Source organism: Podarcis bocagei, assembly GCF_964188305.1.
Source record: "Podarcis bocagei genome assembly, chromosome: 8".
Classification (NCBI taxonomy): Eukaryota; Metazoa; Chordata; class Lepidosauria; order Squamata; family Lacertidae; genus Podarcis; species Podarcis bocagei.
In genome coordinates, this window is record NC_138133.1 from 64,768,916 (window position 1) to 64,794,821 (window position 25,906).

General features: G+C 41.9%; 1 protein-coding gene and 2 long non-coding RNA genes across 4 annotated transcripts in view; 2 read left to right on the forward strand and 1 right to left on the reverse strand.

The window, feature by feature from the left end:
- MMP16 (matrix metallopeptidase 16) overlaps positions 1 to 25,906 on the reverse strand; it is a 189,036-nt gene that overhangs the window by 154,989 nt on the left and 8,141 nt on the right. The gene's annotated exons all lie outside the window — the stretch shown is intronic.
- LOC308593211 lies at positions 718 to 7,803 on the forward strand. Its single transcript, XR_014010852.1, has 3 exons — positions 718 to 760; positions 7,351 to 7,433; positions 7,543 to 7,803. It is a non-coding gene; the product is annotated as an uncharacterized lncRNA (long non-coding RNA).
- Positions 8,263 to 25,906, forward strand: part of LOC308593187 — a 64,506-nt gene continuing 46,862 nt past the window's right edge. Inside the window, exon 1 of the long non-coding RNA XR_014010827.1 lies at positions 8,263 to 8,423. This is a non-coding gene — a long non-coding RNA (uncharacterized lncRNA). The remainder of the gene's footprint in view (positions 8,424 to 25,906) is intronic.

Genomic DNA, 25,906 nt, shown 5'->3' on the forward strand with positions numbered 1-25,906 from the left:
CCATCCACAAATCCATTCCATCCCATTTTCACATTAACTAATGTCCTAAGAGGGTGGGATCTGAACAAACAGCTAGAATAAGAATCAGGTAGGCTATTCCTACCTGGAGGGAAGAGGGGGAGAGCCCTGAATAGCACTCTATTCTTAAGAATAAACATGAAATGTTAATTCCTGGAGCTGTGTGTGTGTGAACCAGGAAGGCATAATGAGACTCTCCAGCCCTTTATTATCACAGTATTTTTGAGAACCCAGATACAGAAAACAAAATGTACTGTGACACTCTGAACATATGCAGTTGACACTTGCATTTTAATGAGCAGATACCATTTAGCCACAGACAATGGTCTTTCCTATCACTAATACATATGCTTTAGTTTTTTATTGCTGCATAAAAATGCAATTATAGAACAGCTACGGGGGGGGGGGGGTCACCCAAATCAATACCTGAGATAGGCATCTCTGGGCAATAAATTGTAAATTTGCAATAAATGATTAATTAGGCCTTACTATCCCACAGCTGCATTCCCAGTTTGGGAAAATGGAAAATATATTGCACATAAGCAGCATCCACCAAGGGTTTATCTTGCCGCAAGACCATATGGAAGACCGTCCCCATAGATTCTGTATCCTGTAGTGGCATAACATCTGCTGTGCATAGCAACACTTATCTGATGTAATAAGGCCTTCTGTTCTCTGGCATTCTGAGTCATAAAACATTCATTTTTCACCAGCCATAGGTTCATCTCACAGTCCATTCAAGGTGGGTTGAACACAATTAGAGCTTCAGCACATATAATCATAATGAACACACATTTGGCAGTTTTATGATTTCAGGGTGGCCTTTGAACTTCAAGGTGTCTGGAGAGGAGGGAGAATTGCTGCAGAAAAACAGAGGTCTTGCGTCCCAGTGGCTGCTTAGCTCCAAAGAACCTTTTTTTCTAACAAAAGTGGCTGTCAGAATTTTATGACACATATTTGCAAGAACATGGGTGACACATATTTGCAAGGGACGTGGATGGCGCTGTGGGTTAAACCACAGAGCCTAGGACTTGCTGATCAGAAGGTCGGCGGTTCATCTCCCCGCAACAGGGTGAGCTCCTGTTGTTCAGTCCCAGCTCCTGCCAACCTAGCAGTTCGAAAGCACATCAAAGTGCAAGTAGATAAATAGGTACCACTCCGGTGGGAAGGTACACGGCGTTTCCGTGCACTGCTCTAGTTCGCCAGAAGCTGCTTAGTCCTGCTGGCCACATGACCTGGAAGCTGTACGCTGGCTCCCTCAGCCAATAAAGCGAGATGAGCGCCGCAACCCCAGAGTCGGCCACGACTGGACCTAATGGTCAGGGGTCCCTTTACCTTTACCAATTTGCAAGAAGTGTTCAGTTCAGCTTGAGGGATGCAGTGTCTCAAGAAGTTCACACTATTAAAAAACCTTTGGCCATGTTTGTAAGGCAAGCTAGCCAAAATATTCATTATACAATCATTGAATTGTAGAGTTGGACGGAATCATACAGGTATTCTGGTCCAACCTCCTGCAACGCAGGAATCTTTTTGCCCAACATGGGGCTCAAACCCACAACCCTGAGATTCAGTGTCTCAAGCTCTACCAACTGAGCTATCCCACATAGTTCATATGCTTCATGATGCCTTGACTACGCTTGCTATGGGGCCTAATGGATACACCACCAGGAGCCTTCCGCGAACGTAGTGCCACAAAGTACATTTGGATGCAAGGACAGTGAAACAGGTAGTGATGGAAATCATTAATTGGAGCAGTATGACACTGTGAGTCATTGAAAATTGGGATCAGGACTCCAAAGGTGTTTGGACCCAAGTTGTAAAGAGCTTGGGAGTTGGAATTTCTGCAAAAGTAGAAGTGACATGACAAGCTGTGCACAGACTCCAATGTCTGCACTGGAGTAGGTTAGAATCAGGGCAATTGACTGTCTATGACTTGACTGCTATTTAATTTTCTATGAAACAACCAAAAAAGCCCTTTTGACTGTAGCAGTAGGACATTTAGTTACAGAGAGAGAGGGAGAGTTCATTTCAGAAAGTCATGTACTGCCATATATATATATATATATATATATATATGGTATTTTATATTTCCTTAGTCTGTTTGGTTTTTTGTTTTAAAGAAAAATCGTAAAATTCAAGCGCTGGCCCCAGTTTCAGGATAAATGCCAAGGAGAACTGTTCAGTCTGGTGAAAAGTATTCACACATACTCATATTAACATTGCATGGTGAGCCAGAAATAAAGGATTACAACGGTTTAGAATTTGATGCCACTGTTGTGAAATAGTGATGAACTAACTTAGTGCTGGTGATTTCATTGTAAATTAGCCCAAGTCTTTATCTTCATTTCCATTGTTCTAAATTGGTGCTTTAAATACTTGACCATTATTTCAAAATATTGGATGGGTCCACTGATAATCATAGGGGAGGATGTGTGAGGAGAGAGCACATGGCCCTTATTGTCACATTCATACACTTTTTCTGAAGATAATCAATGGGATCAATTAACGGACTGGGGCACTCTGCTGGGAGAACTAGTAGGGCATACGGACCTATAGCTGTATAGTCCAAGACAGGCAAACACAGGGGTAAGAAAGGCAGGTTTATTCAGGAAAAGAGGCATACACTCAACTCTCTGACTTTGGACTATCGGTCTTCACCCATTTCCTTGAAAGCTACGGAACCTATTCCAGAAATTTTCAGTGTTTTTCCAAAGGCTACTGCAAGGCCTAATGAAACTGTGGCAATAGCCATTTTCATTGACACTAGGTACCGTATTTTTCGCTCTATAGGACGCACTTTTGCCCCTCCAAAAATGAAGGGGAAATGTGTATGCATCCTATGGAGCGAATGCAGGCGCCAACTCGCACTGCGCTCCCCGAGCTTCAGGCTGCTATCCACAAGCCTTCGGAGCGCAGGGGGAACTCCCGCCGCGCTCCAAAGCCTAGCAGATAGCTGCCTGAAGCCCGGGGAGTGCAGCGGGAGTTAGCGCTGCACTCCCCGGGCTTCAGGCTGCAGGCTGCTATTCACAAGCCTTCGGAGTTTTCAATTTTCAATGACTCACAGTGTCACACTGCTATCCGCAAGCCTTCAGAGCGCTCCCCCAGCCCTGCAAGCTCCAGGAGCGACGGCAAGGCTGCGCGCAACCTTGCCACCACTCCTGGACCTGCTCTGGGGGCTGGGGTCAGGGAAAGCTCGGGCTTCCCCCGCCCCAGCCCCACGGCTAAAAACAAAGCCAAGACAGCGAGCAGGATCCATCCCGCTCACTGTCTTGGCTTCTGCCAAAGCTGCACGCAGCCTCTCCCGGCTGGAGAGGTTGCACGTGGCTAAAGAGGAAGCCAAGACAACCAACGGGATGGATTCCGCTAGCTGTCTTGGCTTCTTTGCACTTTGGGGCTGGGGGGGATTTTTTTTCTCTTTATTTCCCCCCCTAAAAACTAGGTGCGCCCTATAGTCCGGTGCGCCCTATGGTGCGAAAAATATGGTATTTTTTTCACCAGGACTAGAGAAGAGGGCAGCTATGGTGGCTGGGAGAACTAGTGTAGGAACCGTGCCAAACTAGTTATGAACTAGTATGTATCTGAAGAAGTGTGCATGCACACGAAAGCTCATACCAAGAACTAACTTAGTTGGTCTTTAAGGTGCTACTGGAAGGAATTTTTTTATTTTAGTTATGAACTGAGTTTGAATGTTACTTGTAATTATACTGTATTCCAAACCCTCCAATTCTACTACTTTGCAAATCTCAGAGAGCTGCTTCCCTTGCCTTGCCTAGAATCATAGAACTGTAGAGTTGGAAGAGACCACAAGGATCATGTAGTCCAACCCCCTGCAATGCAATAATATTTTACCCAATGTGGGTCTTGAACCCACAAACCAAAGACTGAGAGTCTAATGCTCTACCAACTGAGCTGTCCTAATGCTAGCATGTCAGCCGTGAGGTGCACCTCATAGGTTGCCTGCCTAACATTTGTAGAAATGAGTTTAGGAATTACAGTACAAAAGGAAGCTTTAAAAAGATTATATAACATAGAGACAAAGTTTCAAGGGGGATATATAATGTATTGTATATGAGAAACAGTATGTGGTCACATAATTAAAGACAAAGTGAATATGTGAAAGAGGTTGATATTAATTGAAGTCATGCCTGACTTTGTAAGCTTAGCTGTGGACCATGTAGTATAATTTACAGGAAAAAATAACTCCTGCAGTGGAAAAATATATATTAGACAGTACTCGCAGTTACCAGAATGTCTGGTCACTTACCAGACAAAAAGAAAGCACCACATTCACTACTGGAATTACAGAAGTGAATATAGTTTTAAAGAGGTGTGGAGTACTAAATACCTTACTGCAGCCATACTACTTACTGCAGTCCACTCATCTGTCATGTTCAAATAATAGGGCTGGCCTACCTTACAGGGTTATGGTAAGAGTTGCTGAAAGAATGACTCTAAAGCTTTTCAAACACTCAAATGAAGTTCCATATTTAATTATTTTAAAAACAAACTAAAACACATCTACCCTCAAAGGGCTTGGAGGGAGTGGGCAATTCTGTTAGTCTAGACTGGCCACAACCTTCAGAAGCAACTCAGCTTCATTTAAATAAACATTCACATCTTTCTTGATTAAAGAACAATTAATGTGATGAAGGAATGATATAATGGATTGTATAAAATAGCAGTATATAATAAGGAGGGAACCAATCAGAAATGGAAGCTGAGGGAAGTCCAGGAGGGAGGAGGTGATGATGTGTAATATGTATGTTATTGATATGAGATGTTTGTAATGATAGAAAAGAAAATCAATTAGAAGAAGAAGAAGAAGAAGAAGAAGAAGAAGAAGAAGAAGAAGAAACTCAGCTTCCTCGTGCTATCACATTGTGAATTGTCAGCTAAACCATCATTTTGCTCCAGATACATTGTCACAATATTCAAGGCTCCGTCCTCATTAGCTACTGCAGAAATCCAGCCGTTATAGAGTAAGCAAAGCAAATTATAAACATACCATAAAATATTTTATTCTGGTTCTTCTGAACAGGGACAATATATACACTCACTGTATGTAAAACATGCTAGAAGAAATCAATGAACTCAAACCACATTTTTACAATAAATACAATTTCTACCCCCTCTCCTTTCCCCCCCTTTTTAACAGAAGTACAGTAGGATAATAGGCCATTAGGCCAAACCACCTAGAGAGTTTACAGAATACGCTTGAAGATTTTCAAAGAGGATATCCTCTTCAGGGTGGAGCAGGGACTGGATATTCCACACTGGATCTCTTCCAATTTCATGACTGTATAATAACTCTCAGCTTGCAAGGATTGGCAATTTACAGCCTGCAATATTTCTTGTGATCAGAAGTCTGAGAAGGACACACAGAATGCAAGAGACACACGTTTAGTGCATGAGAACAGATGCAAACACTGAGCACGGGCTTTTCATGGCTTTCTGTACTATCTCAGCTATTTGGATGGGGAAAGTTACTTGTCCGAAAGTCTTTTCCAAGTCAAGTGTCCCTTACGTAAATTTCATTTTTCCAGCCCATTCATTTGAATGCAAAACAAACACAATGCAAATGGAGGGAAATAATCAATTATGTATCATTTGCAAACTGAAAGCAGCAACAACAGTGAATACCAATTATATTCACTGGATTTATTTCCATTCTGGACCTTGATGAATAAGCAAAAGTTGGCAATTCCCATTCCATTGGAATTCTCTGATATCTCTAGTATGAAGTCAGGCACTTACACATAGGTGTGGGTTATTTTAACTAGCAAGCTACCTGCTGAGTCAAATTCAGATTAAATTTCTTCCCTAGTTAATATAAGTGACAGTTGGATGACTTTCAAAGTCCACTTATTATTCGTCAAGGAACATTTCATACAACTGAAGCCCCTTTTTAGAAGCAAACCATTCTGCTGGTAAGGGTGGGGGGGGATGGAAGGTTCTGGAGGAGTGCAAAATTGGTCCATCTCTGAGACAAGGATCAATTTGGGCAGTGACCTCCATTGCATGATACCGTAGTGCTGAAAAGGAGAGAACCAATGCTGAAGACATTTTCAAAATGTGGTGGGCCACTGAATCTTCTTCTGTACCCTTGAGACTTTTGTCTCTCCTTTCACAAAGATATCAAAGATGCTATGGGTTCATTGTTTTAAATGAGCCAGGATGATATGGAACTGGCAGAATAATTTACAGGTTTGCTAGGCCAGCCCACAACTTCCCACCTTCAAAAACCTTCTTCATATACAGCAATTAACTGAGTGATGAGAACCCACCATTATATTTGCCTTTGAATACAGTAGTTACATTTAAAGGGGTATTTCAAATTGTGCAATCACTACTCATAGCAAGGAGATACATTGTGCACTATAGCACAAGCAACAAAATGTTTTTGAGAATGAAAAACTTGGTTTGAAATAGACACATGGGTTATTGGGGTTCAAATATCTAAAGGGCTGTCACATGAAAGATGGAGAAAGCTGGTTTTCTCCTGCTATGGAGGGTAGGACTCGAATCAATGGCTTCAAGTTATAATATTCCAAATTTTCTGACTGTAAGAGTAGAAGAGTCCCTTGGCAAGTTGTGGACTCCCCTTCATTGATTTTTAAGCAAAGATTGCCATGAATGCTTTAGTTGAGATTCCTGCATTGCAAGGGTTTGGACTAGGTGACCCTTGGAGTCCGTTTCAGTTCTACAACTCTCTGATTCTACGGCTCTAAATCAAAAACTTCCTGCCAAAAACACACTCAAAAGGCTTTTGTGCACTGAGTAGGATTGTTTATTCCTTTCCTTTATACAGGAAATATAATCAGTATTTTTGAAGCTGAAAAGTGTTTACTTAATCTACAGCTAACACAAAATATGTCTGCTGTGGTAAAAGAAAAGAGTGTTGTGTGCCTTAACAGAAACAGCTCATTCAACTTTAATTGAAAACTAAAGATATATAAACCTTACAAATTCTATTTCATTACTTCTTTCTGTTCCTGGTCCAAACCATTTGGGTTATGAACATCAGCCGAACAATGGGCAGAGAAAATGCGGCAACTTAGTGGTATCAGCCTTCCTTACTATAGTACAGTGGTACCTCAGGTTACATACACTTGAGGTTACAGACGCTTCAGGTTAAAGACTCCGCTAACCCAGAAATAGTACCTCGGGTTAAGAACCTTGCTTCAGGATGAGAACAGAAATTGTGCTCCGGTGATGTGGCGGCCCCATTAGCTAAAGTGGTGCTTCAGGTTAAGAACAGTTTCAGCTTAAGAACAGACCTCCAGAATGAATTAAGTATTTAACCCAAGGCACCACTGTATTTGTATTTTAAAGGCGTTCAATGGGCGTTTTAAAATCACTCATCTTATTTTCTGCACATTTAGTCCTGACTACTCATTTCCACTCCAGCAAGATAAGTGTCCTGTATCTTATTATTATCCATCTTTTAGGCTTTAAAATTTAGAGCGCTCACTACATTAAGTAGTTCTACTAGCTTGAAGTAGGATGTGTCCCAAAAACAGATAGACACTGTTTTTCCAGACTTTGAAATGGAAAGAAGTCAAAATTCCCAGAAGCTGGTCAACTGAGGTTCTAAAAATATGACAGCTCCTTTAAAACAGGGAAGTAGCATTGGGTAGTAGTATCGCAGTAAGTAGCATTGTGGCAGGGCTGGCAGCTAAATATTGCATATTTGTCTCTTACCCCCTCAAAAAATGGAATAAGCATGTAGGGCCCCTTTAAGAGGAAGGGAAGGATATAAGAAATAAAACACAAATGTGAAATATATTCCAGCTCGGCCCACTGTTGCTGCAGGCAGCGACCTGTGCATCATTTGGGATCTGGAGTAGTCCGCCTGGAGGAAGGCCAACCCAGCTCAGCTGGGAGACAACCTGATATATTTGGAATGCTGCCATTATTGCAACATATACAGTATAAGGAAAGGTTTATTAATATTTTGGTAGGTTTTCAAGCAAAAGTATTGAAATTATTATTAATTCCGCAATGAAAACTCAGGCACAAAGCCACACAAAACGCAAGTGTAGATTTCACGGTGAATTTTTCTGCTGCTGTGCAAGCCTGACTCTGCAGCTGAAAACAGAACAACAGTTCAGTCTTGCCCTCCCCCATGCTTCAGGGGAGTTGCCCATCTTTTACCAAAAAATGCTCTGCAAACCTTTGTGTATTTATTCACAAAGCAAAACCTAGCAAAAATGCAAAACTGTTCTGGTAATTGAGGGCAGGCATCTTGGCACCATCATGGGGGCATTCAATCAGTACCATGGGTGTTCCTAGACGTGGGAATCACCAATCCACAGTGCCTTTGTCTTCCCCGGGTTCAAGGTCAGCACAAGCTTTTGTGGACTCAAGCCAGACGCAAGGATGGCAGATGCTTAAAGCAGAAGCATGTGGGTGTCATTCCACATGGGAGGCTGTTTCTGTGAGATGGTCTCCAACTCATCTCACATGCAAACACAGCCCCCGTCCACACACCTTTTTCCCCCCTGGAACATGAGAGTCTTATGCTGGTGCAGTTCATTCAGACCAAACCATTTATTTATTTGTACATTTACAGAAATTGCATCCTGACCTTATGAGCTGTGGTAAGAGCTGTTCAACAATAAAATGGACTAAAGTGGTACCTCTGGTTACGTACGCTTCAGGTTACAGACTCCACTAACCCAGAAATAGTGCTTTAGGTTAAGAACTTTGCTTCAGGATGAGAACAGAAATTGTGCTCCGGCGGAGCGGCGGCATCAGGAGGCCCCATTAGCTAAAGTGGTGCTTCAGGTTAAGAACAGTTTCGGGTTAAGAACAGACCTCCGGGACGAATTAAGTACTTAACCCGAAGTACCACTGTACCTCATAAAGTGGTGGGCTCTCCTTCATTGAAGGTTTTTAAACAGAGCTTTGATGGCCATCTGTCAGGAATTATCTGGGATAGCTCAGTTGGTAGAACATGAGATCCTTAATCTCAAGAATCATGGGTTTGAGCTCCATGTTGGGCAAAAGATTCCTGCAATGCTGCAAGGGATTGGACTTGATGACTCTCGTGGTACCTTCCAACTATGATTCTATGAACATTTCTGCATTGCAGGGGGTTGGACTAGATGGCCCTCGTGGTCCCTTCCAACCCTAAGTATTTTTATGATTCTAAGTATTTCTACTCCTGCAGTAAACTACAGTTTGTCACATGGAATGACAAACCGCTTTGTTTGTGTGCTCTCCCCACAAGCAGCTAGCCCACCACTGACATAACACACAAATCAGCCTTCATCACCCAACAATCTTTCTAGCAAAATCCCTCTTTGCTTCATAACAATAAAGTACCCAATGCAGCCAGAAAAGAGTGGGGACAGTCTGCCACCGGTCCAGCCTCCATTTCTACAATGCACAGAATTCTTCTCATCTTCACTTAGTGCAATTGCTAACTATGGAAACATATAAAATGATAAAACAGAACAGAACAAAACAAAACAAAAACACTGAAATTGTTCCAGGGTAATTGTAGGGATCCAAACTGACTGGCAAGTCATTGAATGAACAAAATGTTTCCTTCTGCCTGTCCTCACGGGCAAAATAAGAAGATCCTAGGCCAAAGTGAAAAAGAAAAAGAAAATGCAAAGCCTTCATAAAAGCAAACTGATCCTGCTGGCTAGCTGTTGCGAACCCCTGGGCTCATCAGCCTAAGCTACTGATGTCACCTTACCGCTCTCCTCAGCCACTCAGCGGGAGCCTGTTGCTATATTTTTCTCCAGCGCAGCTAAATAATTCATCAGGGCATGGTGCTTTGTGAACAGGCCAGATTGCAGGCATCAGGCCAACACCAAGGTCGCCATGGAGACATGCAAGCACCAGCCTCCTCCTATCCTGCCCTGACAACGTGAGGCATGCAGACTATAACAGCACAGCCGTATATACAGGTTACCAAGATGAATGGATCTTCTTCTTTCAATCTAAATGAGATGTGCAATACGCAACAGGGTCTCCACTACTTCCTTCCCAAGGACTTTGCACCCAGTCCAAACAATTTGTGAAGCACTGTTTGTATCCACACTGGAACTGTTTCGTGGAAGACTTAGGCAGCCATCCTGACTTACAGTGGTACCTCGGGTTAAGAGCTTAATTTGTTCCGGAGGTCTGTTCTTAACCTGAAACTGTTCTTAACCTGAAGCACCACTTTAGCTAATGGGGCCTCCTGCTGCCGCCGCACCGCCAGAGCACAATTTCTGTTCTCATCCTGAAGCAAAGTTCTTAATCCGAGGTACTATTTCTGGCTTAGCGGAGTCTATAACCTGAAGCGTCTGTAACCTGAAGTGTATGTAACCCGAGGTACCACTGTACTTGGGAGCAAACTTCATTGAATTCAGCAGAGCTCATTTCTGACTAGACACGTATAGGACTGTACTGTACTCCAGAACAAAATGGGTCAAACCATCATAAAGGATAGCAAAGCAGGGAAAGCATTTAAAATTCCTAAGCTACATAAATATTCCTAGTACTGATTAAATACTAGGCACAAGTTTCACTAATAAGACAACAAAAGGGAAGAAAATGTTACAGGAACTTGCATATAGATTTTTCAGCTTTCCTGAGGGAAATAGCTGCATGTTTTAATCACCAATTGCCTAGCCTGGTGGCTTCTTCATTTCATTTTTAAAAAACTTGATGAGTTGGGTGGGTGCAAGGGACAGAGAAGAAAATGGGAAGTCAACTGGTCTGCAACACAACCTATGTAGCTGTAAATAAACAAAAAGCATAAAACCACTGGGGAAGATCAATGGTGGAACACATGCTTTCCATGCCAAAAGACCTCAGATTCAATTCCTAACAAGGCTCAGAAAGATTCTTGCCTGAAATCCTGGACAGCCACTATCAATATAGTGAGCAATATCTGTGAGCACCTAGAAAGGAATGCTGTGATCACCAATAGTCAGCATGGATTTCTGAAAAATAAGTCATGTCAGACTAACCTGATCTCGTTTTTTGACAGAATTACAAGCCTGGTAGATGAAGGGAACGCAGTGGATGTAGCCTACCTTGATTTCAGCAAGGCATTTGACAAGGTGCCCCATGATATTCTTGTAAAGAAGCTGGTAAAATGCGGTCTTGACTATGCTACCACTCAGTGGATTTGTAACTGGCTGACTGACCGAACCCAAAGGGTGCTCATCAATGGTTCCTCTTCATCCTGGAGAAGAGTGACTAGTGGGGTGCCACAGGGTTCTGTCTTGGGCCCGGTCTTATTCAACATCTTTATCAACGACTTGGATGATGGACTCAAGGGCATCCTGATCAAATTTGCAGATGACACCAAACTGGGAGGGGTGGCTAACACCCCAGAGGACAGGATCACACTTCAAAACGATCTTGACAGATTAGAGAACTGAGCCAAAACAAACAAGATGAACTTTAACAGGGAGAAATGTAAAGTATTACACTTGGGCAAAAAAAATGAGAGGCACAAATACAAGATGGGTGACACCTGGCTTGAGAGCAGTACATGTGAAAAGGATCTAGGAGTCTTGGTTGACCACAAACTTGACATGAGCCAACAGTGTGACGCGGCAGCTAAAAAAGCCAATGCAATTCTGGGCTGCATCAATAGGAGTATAGCATCTAGATCAAGGGAAGTAATAGTGCCACTGTATTCTGCTCTGGTCAGACCACACCTGGAGTACTGTGTCCAGTTCTGGGCACCACAATTCAAGAAGGACACTGACAAACTGGAACGTGTCCAGAGGAGGGCAACCAAAATGGTCAAAGGCCTGGAAACGATGCCTTATGAGGAACGGCTAAGGGAGCTGGGCATGTTTAGCCTGGAGAAGAGGAGGTTAAGGGGTGATATGATAGCCATGTTCAAATATATAAAAGGATGTCACATAGAGGAGGGAGAAAGGTTGTTTTCTGCTGCTCCAGAGAAGCGGACACGGAGCAATGGATCCAAACTACAAGAAAGAAGATTCCACCTAAACATTAGGAAGAACTTCCTGACAGTAAGAGCTGTTCGACAGTGGAATTTGCTGCCAAGGAGTGTGGTGGAGTCTCCTTCTTTGGAGGTCTTTAAGCAGAGGCTTGACAACCATATGTCAGGAGTGCTCTGATGGTGTTTCCTGCTTGGCAGGGGGTTGGACTCGATGGCCCTTGTGGTCTCTTCCAACTCTATGATTCTATGATTCTAATATTGAGCTAGATGGACCAATAGACGGACTCAGTATAAGGCAGCTTACTGTAAGGTTACTAAAAGAAACGCCATGGTGCATTTGTAGCAGCACAACTGGACACTTTCATCTGCCCCAGCTGCAACAAAACAAGTCACTCTCGTATCGGTCTCTACAGCCACAGCAGACACTGCAACTTCTAACAATTTGACTTCACTCCCAAAGGTGCACTCCTCCATTGTCTCCTGAGACAGACGGATGCCAACGACAACTGTTTTCAGTATTCCAGGTGAATGTCACCCACAGGCATTATAATGAAGCTGGATATGTTACTACACTCAGTAAAGAATCCAGATTAAACCCAAGACTGAAAAGTGGCTGCATGACTCTACCACCTAATTCCTGCTTTAGTATTAATTATAATCTGGGTCATAAGAGATAAATTTACACTCTATTAACAGCCCAGTGGATTACCTTACAACCAAGCATATATATAACAGGATTGCAGCCTATGTGCGCTACTTTTTGTATTTATTTCTAGCTTGCCTTTTCTCCTTACTGGAACTCTAGGAAGCTTATAAGATTGTACCTCACTGGACGCAGCAGACTTGCATCCCAGTAAATACAGCACACCGAGCATTGAACTGCACATGAATTTTTGGTTTCATGCAAGCAAGTAATCATGGTTAAACTTCTCTCCATCAGATCTTCAATACTATGCATCCAAGAGACTTTAATAAGACTAGTATTATTGCAGGTATTTAAAATGTGGGCTTTACTTTCCAGGAGGAGAAATTATTTACAACCCTGAAAATGGAAATTGCACCAGCAAATCTTCTGAAATTTGTACATTCGCCCTTCACTTTATTCCCCCAGAGGTTAAGAATGGATAGCATATAGAAGAATGGGTTCCCCTCCCCTTCATATCTTTTTAAGCACTGCTATAAATGCCTCTTCTGAAGTAGTCATGGTTGATTAAACTACAACTTAACTTTTTACCCTACAGTCTTTCTTCCCCTCAAGCGAGATATCATTTTCTTTACATGAAATTGCTTTCCAGGCATCTCTTGACAACCTCTACCGCCCTTATAAAGAAAACCTCAAGTACATAGGCAGTGGCTGTCTTTAAGAAATTAAGCCAATATTTCTGTACTTTTCCCCCCGAGATGCTAATAAGTAGTTTCAATCACACTACCCTATAGCACTAGTAAGCAGATGACAGAAGCTGGGACCTTTGGTACAAATGCACTGACCGCTGCACAGAGATGGGATCTCCCTGCAGCCTTGTGCTCCACTCTCAAAGCACAAGTTCTTAATTATTTTCAGTCACTGAAAATTAGAATTGGCTCTCTGCACTCTACTATTACATTTTGCCTATCTATGGTGCATACATAATGGCACCTGATGCCAACAGTCAATGCTGGCCAGTGGCACTGACAAAACCCTTCTAGCTCTGCATGATAACTTCTCCTTTAGCCATATAAGAAAGGGTCCATGCGTCCCCAGATTTGGACTCCTGGGTTGGAAAGCTCTTTTGTCTAAGATAGTCCATTTGTCCTTATCCCATTGCCGCTTCTAATAAATCAATTGCTGGCATGCCCAAAAAGGCTTTAGGTAAGGCATTTAGCCTCACATCACTCCCCATGATCAATAATAGAGATAATACACTGAATTACCTCATGGTAAGATTTACAGTGTTTTACAAAACACTGTGAAAATAAACAAATCAGCAAGTTCTCTATAAATGCTAAGTGCTGTCATAATCATCACTGTAACGCCTTCCAATCAGAAGCTTTCTCCAAATTCCTAAGCTCTTCAAAATTACCAAAGTTTAAAATCAGTTTTGAAAAATTCAGTATAAAAAACCAGCAGTATTAATATTTACGTCTGGTTGGCTTGTCTAACCATAAGAGTTTTTAGCAGGTGTTAAAAAGGGTATATGCAATGGGGAACCCTCAATGTCTGTGGCAAAACATATATGTGTGTTTGATAATAAGAGCCTACAGGATCAGAGTCACACAACTCCTATGAAAAAGGTATTCTCACATATAATGTTTATTCTTGGGAAGCAGCGCTCAGGAGAATCTTGAAACAGGGCAGCCAACTGAAGTTTTTCTCTTTATTGTTTTAGTGTCATTGACACAGAACGCTATACCTCCAGCACTAAAATTTGCCAAAACAAATGGAAGGCTGAACAAACTCAACTGATACAAAATCTGTCTAAAAAAAATTCCTCCAAAGCTGCTGTTTGCAGCTTTCGAGGGTAGATTTGAAAAAGTTAAGTAGCTGGGACAAGGCTGCTGTGCTATATGCACTTACCTAGGAGTAAGCAGCAATAAATGCAGTGGATAGATGTGCATAGAGTTGCACTGGGTAAAAATGCATAAGGTTGTGCAGAAAATGATAATTCCCCCAGCACAAAGATCCTGATCTCATCTTGGGGAGGAGGGGAATAGATTATTAACTCTTTTTTAAAAAGCCCACTATGATAGTGCTCACTGATCTCCAGCATCACTTCAAGCTTGGCCCTCAATGGAGGATGTTCCAATGGCCCTATTAAGACTTTCAGTCTGAAAGCAAGATAGAAATGTAAGTAAACATAAATAAAATATAAGGCACTACACGGTTATTACTGGCAGAAGATAGTTCTGTTCAAACCATTTTTCTCTCAAGCAAAATCATGTCAGACCCTTATTTCTCGAAATGGGGAAAGACAACCTCACTTAAAACACCATTATTTCAGCAGCATGAGTTTTCATTAAACCATCCTCGTGAGTTGTAGTCAATGATAGCGCAGGAACAAAGAGCACTACCTGGTCACCTGTAGGCCAAACCTCGACTCCAAAGGGGCATTACTGACCCCTTAAGTCTGCATACTCAAAATTCTCCCTCTACTTTTCCTTTCCAGGAGCAAACATTTGTGGCAGTTGGAACAGGGCCAAGAAAACAAAGGTTAAATAGAAAACCACTATAGTATCAGAGAAAGGGAACCAGGACATTGCCTCTTTGAGTGGGCAGAAGTCTGAGCATTGGGATAGGAGAGGAATTTTATTCAGTTTGGATGTCAAGATGAACCAACCTAATTGTCACTTTCCAAAACAGTGCAAGAACTGAAACACAGCCATCCTTAGAAATTCACATTTCTCCAAATTTAGCAATGCAGTTTTCCAGCCTTTACTGGAGTAAAGGGTTCACAAACATGCTATAACAACATTTAAAAGTTGCATTATTTTGAGAAGAAACTGTTTTGCAAAAATGTGTTATTAGGCAAAATTGTACATAAATATGTCTATTAGCAAAATTCTGGATCAAAATGCAGATCAATTTTCATGGTAAATTGGTGTGGAAATGAGGAGAACTGAACTTAAGAATGATAGAATAAGAAACCGAAACAGAGAGATATGCTTATACCCAGCTGTGTATGCCTTGAAAATTCAGACAAGAGTTTTTATTTGCTGGTTATTAGCACTGACACATTGTGTGTCTGTAGACACACCAGTGAAATCTGCTTGTCACTTTGCAATCAGACAGCTGGAAAAACTGCCATACAGTGCAACCCTCAGCATGTTTCCTCAGAAATATGTCCTACTGCCTTCAGTGGGACATAATTCCAGATAATTGTGATGATTATCACTCAACATCCAAAACACCAAAGTGCTGCACCAACAAGTACAAAATAACCCCTCTGCAGTGCCACAAATCCAACTCAATGGTGTAACGTTGGGAAATGTTGATCACTTCTCCTACATAGGCAGTTATCTTTCCACAAGGGCCAACATTGATGCCGAAACCCAGCATCACCTGAGCTCTGCTCATATGGCTTTCTCCTGAATGAAGTGCAGAGTGTTTGAGGACCGGGACATTTGCAGAGAAACCAAAATGCTTGTTTACAAAGCTACTGTACTACCAACCTTACTATATGCTTTTGAAACATGGCCACTTATAAATGCCATCTCCAACTCCTCAAAAGATTCCATCAATGGTGTCTCCGAAAATTTTTACACATCACTTGGGAAGACAGGCTAACTAATATCAGTGTACTGGAAGAAGCGAAGATCACCACTGTTGAAGCAATGATTCTTCAACATCAACTTTGTGGGACTGGTCATGTTGTGCGGATGCCTGATGATTGTCTTCCAAAGCAGCTACTTTATTCCGAACTTAAAAATGGAAAACGTACTGCTGGTGGTCAACAAAAGAGGTTTAAAGACAAATCTTTAAAAATGTAGTATAAACATGGACAACTGGGAAACACTGGCTTGCGAGCACTCCAGTTGGAGAACAGCCTTTACCAAAGGTGTCATGGACTTTGAAGACACTCAAATTCAGGATGCAAGGGAGAAACGTGCTAGGAGGAAAGCACACTTGGCAAATCAACTCCCACTCAGAAACCCATGTCCCCACTGTGGAAGAACGTGTGGATCCAGAATTGGCCTCCACAGTCACTTACGGACTTATTGTTAAAACCATGTTTATGGAAGACTATCTTACTTGGCTACGAGTGATTGCCAAAGAAGAATTCCAGATAACTGTGATGAGTATTGCAGAGAGAATCAGCATTTGTTTTTCAGGCTAATAACAAAAATTATATACTGCTGCCTCAACCAGAGTTGTTCTTCACAATCAGGGTTCCAATACCCTGGGATTCATTTCATGGTTTGTTAGCAACTTGAATGGCTTTAAGTACATAGGGCATCTTGTTTCAGTTGAAAGAAAAAAATAAAAATAATGACTGAGCCCTTATACTCTGAGGAGTGCTATTAGTTGTCCCCTGCATTACAGATGCACAATGGACCTCAGTTAGAAGCTGGGCCTTTGGTGTTCTTGGTCAGTGGAACAGGGCAAATGGGGAACTTCAGTCTGACCTCAGCCAGTTCCCATCTGCCTACCTTCTTACTTGCAACCAGTCCAGGGAGTGGCTCTGGCTGTGAGTTTCCCCTTCCTTAGTCTCAGTTTTGCCCTTGTAGAACTCAGCAGGGAGGAGGATGGGGGCAGAAGTAGAATGTGATGACTCCATCTGTCTTTGTCTCTGGCTCCATCTGCTGTTGGGTTCCATGCCTTTTGCCCCACCAGTCCCAAGGGACACCAGCCATCACTGTCACCAGTCCTATACCATGGAATACTCTTCTAGCAGAGATTTGACAGGCATCCTCATTACTAACTTTCAGATTTGTCTTGAAGACCTTTTTATGCCAACAGGCCTAATTTTCCTGAGATGAGCCTGACATTTTTACAATTATTTTGTATTGATGTTATGGTGTTTTATGTTCAGTTATATCTGCATTCATTGCCGTACATCACCGTGATATTTTACAAGTGGGCAGTTTAGAAATATTTTAATACATGAAATAGATAAAATAAATGGGCCTCCTTCTTGACACTGATCCTAAATAATCCAAGCAAATATGCTGACAATTTATTAGAAACCAAACACTCACATAGGATACCAAACTATTCCTGATATATAGCAGAAATCCAGCTCACCAAACATAACCACACTTGGGGAAAACAATAGTTGTATAAATGTGTAACTGGATGTAGTATTGCAACCATAGTTTTTACGCAAAAAAAATTAAAAAAAAATTAGCTGCTTTGGATACAGGTAGCTAATATTAGAAATGCAGCAAATGCATGAAGTCTCTGTCTTCCATGCCATCTCTCCCTCTCCCACCAAAATAAAAGTTGGGAATACATTATAAAGGTCAACTGGAGATTGGACGCCTGAGGGAAACGGTAGGGCCTGAAGAATGGAACAGAATGTGAATGAGGGAAGGAAATTCAGTTTCTGCTTGCCACAGTCCACATCCTATTCCTGGAACAGCCTAAACAAGGGAAGTAACTCACTATGCACCCATTGAAGAATTGAGAAACCTGATGATCATCAGCTATGGTCCCAATTACCACAATCCATGTTGAGATACACCAAGGAATGGCTGTGTTCTAATGAGATGGTCAGAAAGAATCTCATGCTAAATGGGAGCCTTCAGTTCTACGTTTAAAGGTCAGTGGTGCAATCCAGTGAGAAATTCTCCTGCACAGCCTCCGCTGACACGAATGGCCTTTTATTCCATGAAGGTTTGTGCCGGATGACCTCTCTGTGAATAGCCTCTCAGCTAATGACCTATGAGGACAAGAAGAATTTCCCCCAGTTAGATCAACACGGCTTTTCGACTCTGCCTTCTCCATCTTTCAGCATTTCCAGCACTGCTTCTAGAACACATTCCTTATTACAGTGATGCCTATGACCTGCTACTTTATGTTTTTAGGGACTGAAAAATCTGGATATAAGAGACAGGAATCTACTAAACTGAATCTTTATGTATTAAAGTATAATAGACCTCAGATGCTCTGTCAGTTCCTCTGCTCTTCTAAAAAGAGTCTCAAATAGTCCCCAAGCGGAAAAGTTATTAGTTCTTATTACAACTGAAAAACTTATTAATTAGTCAGTAGAGAAATGTTTGTCAAAATATTCAGAAAACAGATCTACTTGATTTTATTGTGGGTGCTGCTACTTTGCTAATGAAGCTCAAAACAATTAAGACCTTACAATTGTCCCCCTTATAAGCTTCATCATAATAGCCCAAATCTCCAGCGAGTACCTTCCTTGTACTGATGGAGGACTCAAAGGAAGATCAAAGGAAATATAGAAAGTGCTTTCTGCTGCTTAATCCCCCCTCCCCTTTACCAAAAATTATTAGAAGTTGCTTCTGCATGAAGGGAGAAGACTGGTATAAAAATACTGAAGACTTAATCCAAAGAAGCTGGATTTCCCTGGAATTCATCTAGAATCAGTGGTTTAGCATCCTTCAAAATGGTATGGAAAGAAGATGGGAAACAATCAAAGAATGAGTCAGAAACACGCAGAACAAAAGTCCCATCTTCAAGAACTCAGAGTTAGGCTCTGCTGAGACAGCACATAAATACTGTGCCCACCAAATTCAGGATAAATCTATGGATTTGGTTTTACTCAGGACTGACCTGACCAACCCATTATCTGATGCACCACTCAGCTATTCCACAATCCTTTTGATATGCAGTAAGCCTGCAACTTACGTGGGGGTTATGTTCCAGGAATAGCACCTAAAGCAAAAGTTACCTATAATCAAAACACATTGGCTGCAATAGTACGCTGGCTGTTGGCCGTATTAACAATAAACAAACAAAACAAACATTGGGTGCTATGGTGGGTAGGGTTGTGACAGTCTTTTTTTCTGGGACACCTGCTCCCTTTCCATCCCCTTTTTTATTTTTCTCCTTTCTCCTTGCCAAGTGTGTAAAACACAATGTGTGCAAGTTAAAATGTGCATAAGTTGTGGACTTACTGTATTCTCCATACATACTTACTTACTTACTGTATTCTTACTGCATTACCCTCTCAGCTGCTCTTTTCAGAGCCTAGTAACCAATGAGGGGTTCTCAACAATGAAGAACACCAAACAGTTTTTCATTTTGTACCTAAAAATTAGATCTGACAAAAACTGTACAATTGAAAAGATCTTGCTCAAACAACTGAAGCGGCAATCCTATGCAGACTTTCCTGGGAGTAAGACCTACTGAGCACTTCTCAGTAAATATTCATAGCATTGGGTTGTGAGCTAGGGATGGATGAGAAAGTCACTTCAGTTTTAAAAGCAAACATTCTAATCTAAAGCAATGCACAAACCCAAACATGGCCATCTTTTGGAATTCACTTTTCTCTGAATATTGCAATACTCTTCTCCTCCTAAGTAATGTGTACAAAATGCATACACTAGGGCAAAGTGTATGATATTATAGATAATTGCTTTGCAAAAATGCAGACATTGGGCAAAATTGCATACAAAATGTGTATATTAGGACGAATTCACACAAAAATGCTGATGAATTGTCATGACAACTTTTTAAAAAAGCAAATCCAGAAATGTGAACTGAAGGAAAATGAGAAACCAAAATTGACAGATTTTTCATTCCTACTGAGAACCTTCCCATTTGATGTAGTGTGAAATGGGTGCACTGAAGATATGAATAATTACAGAAGGGCTTTGTTTTTTGCTGTGTGTGAAACAGCAGAGAACAAAGTTTCCTATTTGCTTTTTTACCTTTATTTCCCTTCAATACCAATAGTAGAACTGCAGGCGCTTCACGAATGCCCCCTTTCCTCCTCCTTCTACATGGCTTCAGACCAGAAACCAAAAGCAATCTACCCATACCGGTCTAAATCGGGACAGATAGATATACAGATAGATATATGAAATCCGTGCTAGAAAACAGCTCACAAGCAAGTCCTTTAGAAAAACCAGCATTGCCTTTTCCCCTGAGCAAGAGCACAATGGTTCAGACTTCTCGTGGGAATCAAATGGTAACATGTGGTTTAGTGATACAACTACTGTAGCAGTTAAAAAGAAAGAAACAATTTTGTACTTTAACAGTAATGCTCGTGTCAAAATCAGTTCCAAATTCCTCTCACTTGCAGTGGCAGCAAGCGGATTTTGCCAAGTGCCTCTTCTGCACTGCAACCTTGAGAATGAAAAAAAGATTTCAAATCTTTGAAGAGCCCATCTGTTTTTGGGTTGCATAGGAAGCTGTCGTATGCTGTGTCAGACTGCTGGGGTGCAATCTAGATCAGCACTGTCTTTACTGACTGGTAGTGACCCTTCACAAATGGTGTTTTTCGTTTTTGTTTTTTGCCAATCCCAGCCCTACATAGAGTTGCTAGGGATTTAACTTGGGACTTTCTGTACATAAAGTCTGAGCTCCAACTCTGAGCCAAAGCTCTTCCCCAATACTTGGAGGAATACTTGGCTATATGGATATAAGCCTGAATAAATTAAGTCTTAAGGTATACATACACCTGTCATATTATCCATCACTAAAACTCAGCCAAGGTCTGGAAACAAACAAAGAAATGATTTGGCGTAAACACAGAAATCATTACTACATAATTAGTGAAGTAGCAGTTCTAAAAGTTACTACTAGTATTAATGCTAAATGTGAATTCTTTGAAGATGGGAATCCTTAAATACCATCACCAGTATGTTAAAATATGCTTACAACGAATGACAATAAGCAGCAGTGTGGTGTAAATGGTTGCCAAGCAACCAAATAAGTGAAATAAACACCATCAAAATAGCATACAACCTCCGTTCAAAAGATAAAGCTCTTGGCACAATTATTTCTTATGAGCCACCCAGTGAACATATGGTATTGGGGGTGGGGGCTGTACAGTATTTTTTAATGTAAATTTTCCTAAAGTAATGTTGTCTGAAGATGTTATCAAAGGTCTACATTTCTGCAAAAAGATAGTTGCAGACCCATGTGCTGTGAGCCCCCAACCCCAGACCATGCATGTATCTGAATAGCCTCTCGTGACAATGATCTTTGTTTCAAATTAGGCCACAACTTTACTGATTACAGATGGCTTAGGCTTAGGCACTGGGCATAACCTGGTCAGGGCCGTCTTACCCATAGGCTCTACAGGTGCAGGGCACCCGGGTGCCGGGCTCTCAGGGGCGCCAGGCCGAGAGTCCAAGGCCCGAGAGTTGAGTCTGGAGAAGAACCCACCCGTCGATTGGAGTGCCACAGTGGGCTGTTCTGCTGCGGGTGGCTCTGCACCACGAGTTCAGGGGCAACTGAGCCAGCGAGATGCTGAGGCAGCCGGCCAGCTCTGCCCTCCTGCGTACCTGGGACTGGGTAACCTGGGGGGGGGATGCCGGGCAGATCTTTGCATCCCGGCGCCGCATATGGTTAAGACAGCCCTGAAACTGGTTCATCCAGCCTGCCTGCTGGAAGATTTCCATGAGGAAATCTGCCTGCTGGAAGATTTCCATGAGGCTGAGTCAATGGCAAGGAAGTACTATGACATACATCAAATTGGTAAGACACCCCAAACTTGCCTTTGGAGGAGTGCTATGGCCCTAGCCCCAATGGGCATCCAGATAGGAGTGTCCCCTCCAGGAACCCTTTAATGGGATACCCCATTCTCTTCAAGGGGCAGCCAGAGGCTTACAACCTCCCCTCCAACTGTGACTTATTTGGCCTTATCTGCCAAAGTTGTTATGAGGAAGGCCAAACCTCCAGTATGGCCAACAGACCTGAAGAACAACTTACCTCCTGGCCCCAAATATGCTGACGATCACAGGGTCCAGGTTGGTTCCTTCATCTCACTCAGCAGTGTCAACAAGTATATAGATAAGGTTGATCCAGTTGACATCATATACTTAGGCTTTCAAAACACTTTTGACAAGATACCTATTAGGGTTCTTTAAGGGTGTCAACAAGCATATCAACATAAGTGATTCGGTTGACATAGCATACTTGGAATTTCAAAAAGCTTTCAACAAATTATCTTTTTTTTAAAAAAAAATATTTTTATTGGGTTTTCACATTTTATATAAACACAAACAACACACCAAAACAAACATAAAAAACAACGAACAAGAATAGTTCCCGAAAATCTTATTTTCTAACCCTAGTCCTTGACTTCCCCCCACCCCCTCCCCTGCATCCCTATTCCCAAACTTATGTCAGCAAGTTGGCATTTCTTCCATCTTAATATTAGTCCTTTTATAAAAAACAAAAATAAATTTTCCCTAAGTTGGACCCCAGTTCTCTTCCCTCGATTTCTCATTTTTTCTTACATAATTTTCTTAATACTAAACCCCCTGGTCTTGAGTGTTGTTTAAATTTGATACTTCCCTCCCTCCCCTCCCCGCTTTGCGTCCTTTCCCGAGACATGTCCAAATTAACAGTTTTTAGCCTGGATTCCGGATATCCGAGGCTCTCAATTCTCTTTTAGTCCCTCTCCGCCGGTTTTGTTGGTAGTCCTTTTTGTCTATCATCGAGTCTCGAAAGATTTCCTTAACAATCAATCCAATCAGTCCATAGTCTCTTCCCATATTTAAAAGCAACTGCTGAGGAATTTCCACAAGGCCTAAGTCTTGCTGATAGTCAAAATCAAAGTCTATGTGGAGGCCCCAATTGTACTTCTTTATTTCGAGCTCCTGAATTCCATAAAGTCCCAGGGCCTCCACTTTCATCTTCTGTATCTTTCGTAGGCTTAGAGTGGATTTAATCCAATAGTCTCCTTGCTTGTGTTCTCCAGATGTCGGCTTCTGGTTAGTACTTTCCCAGATCACTTGTTCTCTTTCTTGTTTTGTCTTCTCCTCTTCTTTGTTTATTGTTTCAAATTCAGCTGTGGGTTCTTTCTCACTCAGGCCCTCATTACTTTCAGCAGAACTTCTTGTTTCCAAATCCAAGGTCGTCAATTGTTTACTCATAGCTGTAGTCTGCTCCTGTAGGGTTCCCACCAGTGAGAACATTCTTTCGATTTCTCTCAGAATCTTTCCACCCACAGCCATTGTAATTCCACAGAATTCCCCCTAGAGGGAATCTGGTTACTGAGTAACCTTTTCTCCAACAATCCTCTGTCCTATTATTGTTTCTTTGTTTCTCAAAATTTTAGTTCAATTGTAACTCCTTTTAATCCGGAGAGGTCTTAAACAGCAATTTTTTTCACTATTAATAGTCCATTTGACAGCTTTTGACAGCTGTCAAATTCTGCTCCTCTATACAGGCTCCAAAACAGGTCGCTCCCGGGCCCGGGAGGGAGGGTTGTTTACCACAAAACAAAGACTCTTCCAACACTCCACTCTCCTGCTCAAATTTACCTTTCTAAATCTTGGAAGTTACTGTCTTTTTAAAACTCACCCTTTACAGGGTAGGCACTCCAGCTTAGTTCTTATTTCGTTGCTCTGGATCGTCTGCAAGGGGGGGGGTGGGGACTTCCTTTTAGCACACCCCCCGGTCGTCTCAAATTCAAAAGGTAAAAGTTTTAAAGTTCAGTTCCAAATTACTCACGGGTTCTTTTTTCAGTCCGAATTTCAAGGAAGGAAGTCAGCGCTCTCCAGTTATGGCTCGCGGCTTCGCTCAGCGGCGGTAGCGGTCGACTCTCAGTGCCACGCCGTCCCCTGTATCCCCTCCGTAGCCTTTAAAAAGGCTCATTGCGAATCAGGGGGGGCGCTTAAGGCACCCGCCGAGTCTTCAGTCCGCAGGCTTCCGCGCCTGCGGTTTTTAAGGGTCCCCGTGTCGCCGGCACGGCAAAGACCCATCCACCGCTGAGCCGATTCCCTCCGGAGCTCGGAGGGAATCCGCCATTTCCCGATCGCGCCAACCCGGAAGTCCGCTTTCAACAAATTATCTCACCAAAGTCTGAGTAGTCTGAGCAGTCATGGAATAAGAGACGTTGCAAAAGGAAACACAGAGTAGGAATAGGTGAACAGTTCTCCGAATGGAGAGATGTAAGGAAGAGGAGTTCCCCAATGATCTGGATAGGGACCTATGCTTTTTAACTTGTTCGGAAATGAGTTACAGTTAGGGGTGAGCAGTGAGGTGGCCAAGTTTGCTGGTGGTGCTAAATTGTTCAGAGTCCTTAAAATAATGAGACAGTGAAGGACTCCAAAAGGATCTCTCAAATCAAGTGAATGGGCAATAAAATGGCAAGTGCAATTCAATGCAGGCAAGTGAAAAAGGATCCACATTGCAGCCAAAAATCGTTTCACATACATGCTTATGGGGTCTGAACAGAGAAGAGACTGACCAGGAATAAGACCTTGGGGTTCTAGTGGATAGCATAATGAGTGCTTCAACCCAAAGTGAGGCAGTTGTGAAAAAGGCAAATTCCATGCTAGGGATCATTAGGAAAGGAAGTGAAAATAACATTGGCAATAACATAACACTATTATACAAAGAAAGTTGAGACTAGACTTGGAATACTGTGTACGGTTCTGGCCATCTCCCCTCAAAAAGACTATTGTAGGGATGGAAAATGTTCAAAAAGGGCAACCAAAATGATAAATGAGATAGCACAAGTCCCTTAGGAGAAAAGTTTGGGGCTTTTTACTTTAGAGAAAAGCAAATAAGAGGAGACATGATAGAAGACACATAAAATTTTGTATGGTGTGGGAAAGTGGTCAGAGAAAAGCTCCTTCCTTCTTTTATACCAGTACAATTCATGGACAGTCAACAAAGAAAGCTAAATGTTGGACAATTCAGGACAGATAAAAGAAAGTACTTCTTTACACTGTGCAACTTAACTAGATCATGAATAGGGAGAGTTGAGCCCCTGGTCAAGAAGAACAATGTTGCAGGACCAGAATCAAGAAACCATTTCCAACCATTTTGGAAACCAGCTTCAACCTCACAATTTGAGAATAGGTGCTAATAATGACCACAGTTCCTTCTACCAGGCATTACTACCATCTCAGGGTGGAATGCATGCACAAGAGCAATATGAAGACAGTTAATATCCTCCAAAATTCATAAGAAACAGGATATTCTTCACTTCTTCTTTTGAGTTTCTTGGGATGGTTTTTAATAAGCTCTCATTAGAATACTTCAGCACCCCAACGTCCTAATAATAACACACCAAAAAGTGAAGAGGGGTGTTGCTAACCCAATTTCTCCATACTTATTCCTAACATAAATAGTGGCTCAAAAGCGCACACATAGCTTTCAGACTTTTACTTGGAATTAAGTCCCATTTAGTTCATTGAGACTTACTTCCAGCTAAATGTAGATAGGTAGCCGTGTTGGTCTGCCATAGTCAAAATAAAAAAAATTCCTTCCAGTAGCACCTTAAAGACCAACTAAGTTAAAGACTTAACTTAGTTGGTCTTTAAGGTGCTACTGGAAGGATTTTTTTTTTATTTTCCAGCTAAATGTGCTTTAACATACTTTACTTGGAAAAAACTTCA